At 44.8% G+C, this 7934-nt stretch overlaps 1 protein-coding gene across 3 annotated transcripts in view; it reads left to right on the top strand.

Moving 5' to 3' along the window:
* Positions 1-252: 252 nt before the first annotated feature.
* htr4 (5-hydroxytryptamine receptor 4) overlaps positions 253-7934 on the top strand; it is a 102309-nt gene continuing 94627 nt past the window's right edge. The window contains exons 1-2 of one of the 3 annotated variants that reach the window (XM_046405811.1): positions 253-579; positions 837-959. The gene's annotated coding sequence lies outside the window, so the exon portion shown is untranslated. The remainder of the gene's footprint in view (positions 580-836; positions 960-7934) is intronic. The other 2 variants (XM_046405813.1, XM_046405812.1) reach the window with 2 other exon arrangements.

The following is a 7934-nucleotide window of genomic DNA, read 5'->3' as shown; positions in this document are numbered from 1 at the left end:
TCAGCCCAGTGAAAACACGAGTCAGCTGTGAATCAGCATAGAGACTGCCTGCATTCAAGATCACATTTAGCAAGTTCCATTCAGTTCAGGGTTCAAAAGAACATAACAGTAGGAAATGAGCCTCTGCATGGGCACATCGCTGCTGTCACTCCAGCAACGACATGAATCGTGTGGGCCAGAGGAGGGAGGGTGGATGCTTCCTCCGCAGCAGGGTTGAAGAGGAGGGACCAGCCCACCGCGGAGAGCGCGTAGCTCGACATCTCTCCGCTCAGACTCCGCGCTGCCCCCTCCGGGTTCTTCACCAGCCTGCTCCTCCCCCTCTCGCCTTCGGTTCTCTCTCTCTCTCTCTCTCTCTCTCTCTCTGTCTCTCTCCACAGTATCTCCCGGTGTCTCCAGGTGCGCACCGGGCGTCTCTCCTCGCTGCTCTTTGCGCACGGACGCTTCAGACTCCCGAGCGTCCTCCTCTTTCTCTCTCCTGGTTCACTGATTTGTTTCGGACTGAAGAACAATACGACCGTGGCTCATGGGGATTTAGTGCCGTGACACGCTTTCAGGACCCGGTGTCTGAACGAAGGCATGGTGAGTTCAGTTCTGCTTTATTCCGACAGGATCAGCCGTTTGGCTCCGTGTGACCTCCGCAGAACTCAGGACATCAAATCAAACTGTGCTTTTTAATGTTCTGCGTGTTCCTGCTGTCATTTGCGAGTATGAAGTCACCTTTTTCTTTTTCTGTCTGAGTAAATTATAGAAATGATGCTGACAGTTTTCACCTCCCCACGTGTCTAAACTCTCATTTCTCCGCTTCGTATCGACTTGTTTTTATGTGGACCGCGTAGTTTTCCGTACATGGGAGTCCGGGGGTGTGAAGCTCCTGATCAGCATCAATCACGAGGGCGACACGAGTGACTGTCAGCTGTGCGCGAAGCGGGAGGCTACAGGGACCGTCACGGCTGCATCCTGTAAGTGAACCGTCACTACTGCGAATGTCACTTTAGAGAATTGATTCCTCACTTTTTCGTGGCAGTGACGTTTTGAACGAGGCTCTGCTCTCTTCTCTGTGAAAGATGCTCCTCAGCGTGTGTCTTAAAGTTTACGTTTTTTATTTGAACTTCCTTTAGTTTTCTGCTAAATGAGTCAGCACCTTCTTTTACAGGAAAAACCTACCTACTTAACTTACAAATTTCTGTTTTTGAGACAGAAATACATACAATTCTTAACAGCTTTCTGGCTGCTTTTCACATTTGATGATATTTGTGTCTACACTGGTGTAAATTTAAACTGATGTGAGTCGTTCTGAACTGAAATGTCTTCAGTGAAACACTTGTTCCTTGAAGGCTTTGACTGCTGAGGTTATGTAATATTTATGATGCAGGACTTAGTGTGGCTCGATCAAAGGTGCAGGTACAGCGAGCGTATTGACTGATATGGTGATCAGAGGATCACAGCTGTATCAGCCACAGTTCACACTCTGCTCAGCTCGCCCACAAACACTCAGAGCCACATGAGCTGGACTGGAGCGCAGCCAGTCAATGCAAATGACTTCTCCTTGTCAGTGTGGATGCCAGACTGACCCTGAAACGCTGACTTAAAAACACGGCTAAACTCGGTTTGTGAACGCAAGATGTCTACTTTTAGAGGAGATAAATGAGAGATGGTTGCTGAGCAGCAGCTCGACTGGTGGACATGAACATCCTTCTCCCACTCTGTCAAGGGGAAGCTCTTTTGTGATCGTGTCCAATTATATTGCTTTGCTCTCCTGCAGAGCTCCAATGGTGCTGCTGCATTTTATTTGAAGGTTTGTGTGTGATATTAACGAGTGGATCCAGGATCCCCAAGAAGCTGCCTGACTGTGTGACCCACACAGCGGTGAAGAGGAAGAAACCGCACAGACAGAAAAATGTTAATATAGTGATAATAACTGTGTTAGTTCCACTTTTCATTATGTGCCGAATGAGGTCACCATCCCACAGTTAAATATGTTGCAGAGCTTATAAATCAGCGTTACATGGAATCGTGGACAGTATTAGACTTTTATTTCACCCAGTCAGCTTTTTAATGATTAACTGATTGATTGATTGATTGATTGGCTAATTTTTGTTCACAAGAGCGCAGAATGTAGACTTTACAACAGACTCACAGCGGCAAACCTTGACTGGACCAACTTGCATATTTGGAGCCAGTCAATGTGTTCATACTGTACAGAGCAGTCAATACAGGAAGCGGTTGTAGTATTGATATCACCCAGGCTGGTACATGAGGTACAGAACATCAGGACATGCAGGATTGTACGTCACTTTGTCGTTCAGCTGCAGTGAACTGATCCACCATGGGGTACATGGGATGAAGAAAAGAACAAAATAGAAGAGATGACATTGTTAATGAACAGCCACATGGAAGTCGGAGCTGAAGATTACACTGAGAGATGTTAAGCCTCAAAATAAAGGCTGATTCATGTGCAGCAGATCATTTCTAATATTCCAAAATAGTCTTAATCTTTGTGACTTTGGGTTGCAGAAAACAGACTTGTGCTGTTATGGTCTGCAATCCTGCTGCAATGCTGACCCTCAGGGTTCAGTGACTGAAGCCAGTGGTGGGACGTGCGTGTCCTCCTGGGAAAAGTGATGATGCTGTATCTGACTGGACTCACTCTAAGGCTGGTTTTGTTGTTTAATGATCATTGCCTTGAATGTTTGCCATGAATGGATATTGTCTGATGTCTGAGCAGGAACACACTCTTTGATGGCATATTTATTGGTTTTGATCAGTTCCCACTTCAGAGTGTGAATTGATCACATGACTTCATTCAAGATTCAAGATTCAAGAGTCTTTATTGTCATTATGCAAGCATAACGAAATTTTGTGCAGACTCTCGGCTTAAAAGCACACCTATAAATAGCAAATTCATTGTGACTTTACTGTGAGCAGTAGGACATCCTGATGGATCCTGCATTATTTCTGGCATTAAATCATAAGTCATCAGTCATGCTTTAGTTAATCAGTATGTGATGTTTTACTACTGCAGCACAAGCTCAATCTGAATTACTTGACAGTGACGATGAGGAGACCTCATCGGATAGTTCAGCTCAGCCCACTGCCCTCCTGATGTCCCACGTCCACTGACATGACCTATACTCTGTGATGTGAGGTTATCTGTACTCGCTCACTGAGGCAGAGCTTTTCCAGCTGAGCTGTGTGCACAAAAATGACATCCATCCATCCATTTTCTATACCGCTTATCCGTCAGGGTCGCGGGGGAGCTGGAGCCTATCCCAGCTGACTACGGGCGAGAGGCGGGGTTCACCCTGGACTGGTCACCAGTCAATCACAGGGCCGACACACAAAGACAAACAACCACACACTCTCACACTCACACCTAGGGGGTAATGTAGAGTAGCCAATTAACCTAATGTGCATGTTTTTGGTATTGTGGGAGGAAGCCGGAGAACCCGGAGAAAACCCACGCAGGCACAGGGAGAACATGCAAACTCCACATAGAAGGGCCCAGACCGGGATTCGAACCTGGAACCCTCTGGCTGTGAGGCGACAGTGCTAACCACTGCACACAAAAATGACATAATGTTACTAAAAATTCAGCTTTTGGATCTGTACAGTGGCTGACCAGGTGTTGACCAGGTGTTTCCTCAGGTTGCTGCCCTGGACAGCTTCACATCCACATTACAGATATTTCGACCAGTGTTGTCTGAGTGAAGTTTTTGGGTGAAGCTGATTCTGCTTGCAGGTATTGAAATCTGTTACCAGTTGATCTGCTGTGGCAGCTCTTGACTTTCCATGCAGTAGTGTTTTGCACAGAGAAGCAAACACAGAAGCACACGCCAACTAATTCAAACGTGAGAATAGACTGTCAGGGGCAGAAGATGTGATTTGCATTTTCTTCAGCAGTGTCAGCATCTCTTCTCAGACTGTGGTGGACGTCACAGCTGCTGAACGGTGGTGATTAGCTCCAGTGCTCGATGCGCTCTGCTGTCAGATCTACTTCAGCTAAACACAGCCAGGCTCTGATATGATGCCAGCCTTTGCAGGATTCAGGCTGGTGAGAGCTGACAGTGTAGAGGGAATCTCCTGAGGTGATGAGGACTTTACAGAAAAAAACAGAAACGGAAAAAGCACAGAATTTTTGGTCTGGGAACGGAGACCAATACATTCAGACTACGACTCAACACACAAGTTTCATGACAGCATGTTAGAAAATGTCAAAACTCCATTCACAGGAGGCTTTTGTCACATTTAAAGCACATTTCTGCTGCTGTGTATTTGTCTTTGCTTGCGTGTGTGTTTTTGAACGTCGACGTCTGGACTAACTAATTGGACACCTTGTCCACACTGTAAAAGAGAGGCTGTCAAGTGGGAGATGAAGACTGAACCGCAGTGGACATGCGTCCTCACTTCTCCAGAGGGAAGTTAACTCAACACCAGCTGAAAGTCTGGTTGTTTCACTGCTCACCTGGCTGCAGTGAAGCACACCTTTGCTGCAGGCACTGCTGACATCACTGTTGGGTGTGGTTACAGATGCATTATCTCTAACCACACGCCATCACACTTGGCTGTTAGCTTGTGGGTTACTAGCAAAGCGTGTATGTTAGTCAGAGCTGCGTGTACATGGTTGAGGTGTAATTTATTCATTTCTTCCTCCTCCTCCTCCTCCTCCTCATCAGTGTGAGTGAGGCAGGCCAACATTCTTCTGAGCTCCATATTGTGTCCACTGTCCTTTGAATGATCAGCATTTGGAAATCTGAAACTCTGGTCATCTGTCCTTCAGTTTGAACAGCTCCATGTATGTGATTGGACACCACAACATGAACACGGCTTGTAATCTGTGTGTGTTTGTGTGTGTGTGTTTGTACATCCCTAACAGGCTGCGATGATGAATCCAACAGAGCTTAACTTGACTTCGGGAAGCAGATTAATTGCATCTTGCTGCGTAAATGTTTTCCAGCTCTCATCTGGCAGAGATACTTTTTCCTTTAAAGCAGTTTTTAGACTCTGCACAGAGATTTGGTTTAGTAATGCACATGTATTTGAGAGGCTGCACTGGAAGTAGAAAATAACCTCACTGCCTTTACTCTACTTTGTTCTGCAATTTACCTGCAAATGTTAAAAAAGGTACCGACAACACATCAAACATCTTCAGGCTGACGTCTGACAGGTCAAATCTGGTTCTGTTATCCATCTATGATTGGTAGCAATGTTTGTATTTGTGATATAGAATGTAAAGGGGTTGTGGGACAGTCAAAATCAGGTTCAGACTGGAACAACCAAAGCCAGTATGAGCATGGTCTTATATCGTGGTACCTGGTACTGTTGTGGTGAACTGATACAGACTATTGATTATTGTAGTAAGAGGTTCAGTTTAGCCTAGCTTAAAATTAAGCCTTTCTAGGCTGAGGCTTTCAGTGTAAATGAATATCAATGCAGTCATGTACATTTTGATGCTACTAGTGCCAGTTTGACAGTAAGTTAAGTTACTCTGAACCACTGTGGTTGTGTTTCAGGGCAACGATGTGTTAAAGCTTCCTAGTTAGCATGCAGAAGATCGCAATGTGATTGGCACACATAGTAGATTCTTGTTTCCATTTCCCGTGACAGTGATGGGATATAAAAGAGCAGTGAAGACGAAAGTGCTGTCTGAGCCACCCGTCCACTGCCTTCAGTCCCAGTGAGCTGGCATTTACATACTTATATATGATTCTTGACTCGTGTAATTACAAAATTAACACATTTTTTTTCAAGTAAAATCATGGCTTTTCCTGAACCTAACCAAGTAGTTTTTCTCCCTAAACCTCAGTCTAAGTTTTAGTGCCAGCGCATCACCAAAGCTTTGCTGTCATTGGTCATTCTCGACTTATACAGGAATATTATTCTCAGTTTGGTATCAAACTTCGTGAACTCACGTGTTTACACATTTGTTTTCCTGTAAAGTTGGCATGTTGAATTCATTCATTCATTCTGTCTAAGTCACTCAGAAAAACGATAAATTCCCAAAATGTGAGCAAGCAGATGTATTGCAGTTATTTATGCATGTTGAAGTCTGCTTTCATCTCAAATAAGACTTGGGACTTGAGACTTGCTTTCTTCAAGCTGAAACGAGGAGAAACAATGAGCGCTTAGGTCTTTGTGTTCGCTCTTCCCTCACTTAATCCTCTTTCCTTTAACTGAGTTCTTTCCAGTTTGGAGCTATGAGACGAGAGTCTGTAGTCCGAGCACTTGGTACAGGAAGCTGTCCACTAATGATTTATTTAAAAAAGTCCAACGGTCACATGGGGACGTGACCACAAAGGTGCTTGTGTTCAGGGTTTTAATTTATTCCCTTATTTGTTATTGTGATCTTGGTTTGATCATTGATGCTTCAAACAGCCTCCAGTGTCACAGTAAGTAAGCTTTAATAGAGCCAGAGCAGGATGGAGGCAAAGAGGCTTTACTGACTTGATCTGTGATCGAGTCTGTCTGTCTAAACCTGCCTTTTTATTGACGAGATGAAGAGGATGGACTGAATTTGTTTGTGGCTGATGAACAACAAACCCAGACTGCTGCTGCTGACCTTCTGTCTCTCCCATTTAGACACATATGCAAGCACACACATTTCTGTTCTGCTGTCTTCTCACTTACTTTTTACCCATTTAGCAATTGTTTAGCAAATGCTGTAAGGTATTTGGTTACTTCTAAACGGCTGTGACTCTGAAGTGAGCAGTTTTCATTTATAGTAAATGTTACACACTTTTATGGCCTAAGAAACGACCTGTGATCCCCACTTCATTTCACCATTTCATGTTCATCCAGAAGAGCAGACGTCGAGGTACACTTTGATTTTAACAAGCTTCGAACATCAAACCCAAAAGCCATGCAGAAGAGAACGAAGCTGCAGAGGAAGTAGACTGAAACATGGCAGCAAGAAAAATACAAACTGCCACAGGAGGGAAGATTTCCAACAATAACAAACAGTCATGTTTTTTCTTTACTCTTCAGTCTCATGAAATCTTCACACAGGAAGAATGAAGAAGCTGCAAGTTGTAGAGATGTTTTCTCTCACAGGCATAATTACAGTTCACAGCGAAGCATTATCTCTGCCTTTTGTTGGTCTGTTGGCGTGTCGGATTGTCCACCGCTGTGGTCCGGACTGTGTGTGGAGAAGCCAGAGCCCTCGGGCCAAATGAAATATCACTGCAATTCTAAATTGTGTTTCTCAGTTGCTCTTCATCAAAGCTCACTTCAAAGAGACTGAAGAGTGTGTGAACATTATTCAGGCTGCCCACCTGCAATCAGAACACACACACACAAACACACACGCACACACATGCAAACACTGGGATACTAGTGTGATACTAAGAATTGCAGGATTTACTTTTTCGTCCTGATGACCCCCGATATGATATCAGAATCCAGCTGCGAGCCATGAACTGATGCTGTGATCTTTGCCAAGAAACAACTCAGACGTTCATCACACACAACTGAGAGTGAAGTCTGCAGGAGGGTCAGCACAATGCAGCTCAGAGCGCCTGTCACTAGAGCAATAACAAATGTAAAATATGGAAAATCTGCTTAATGCTGCCCCCTCAGCGATGTGCTTTAGCTCTGAAACCTGTCACCTGTTCACAGAGTTCAGGGTGTTGTCTGACAGTCTGTAGTGGAGCCATTGTTCCCTCAGTCTCTCTGGGAAAGTTTATGCGAGAGTGCTGGAAAGGAGAGTCAGTCTGTTAGGCGAACACTCAGAATCAAGAGGAACAGTACGGTTTTCGCCCTCACTGTGGAACACTGGACCAATTTTACAGCCTCGCAAGGGTGCTGGAGGGGTCATGGGAGTTCACCCAACCAGTTCACATATGTTTTGTGGACTTGAAAAAGGTCCCTTGGAGTATCCTGTGGGGGCTTCTCTGGGAAAATGGGGTGGAGATCTTAAATCTCTGTATTGTTGGAGTGAG

The sequence above is a fragment of the Scatophagus argus genome, chromosome 12, assembly GCF_020382885.2.
Source record: "Scatophagus argus isolate fScaArg1 chromosome 12, fScaArg1.pri, whole genome shotgun sequence".
Lineage (NCBI taxonomy): Eukaryota > Metazoa > Chordata > Actinopteri > Scatophagidae > Scatophagus > Scatophagus argus.
Note: the sequence above shows the minus strand (reverse complement) of the source record. Positions and strands in the feature narration are given on the sequence as shown.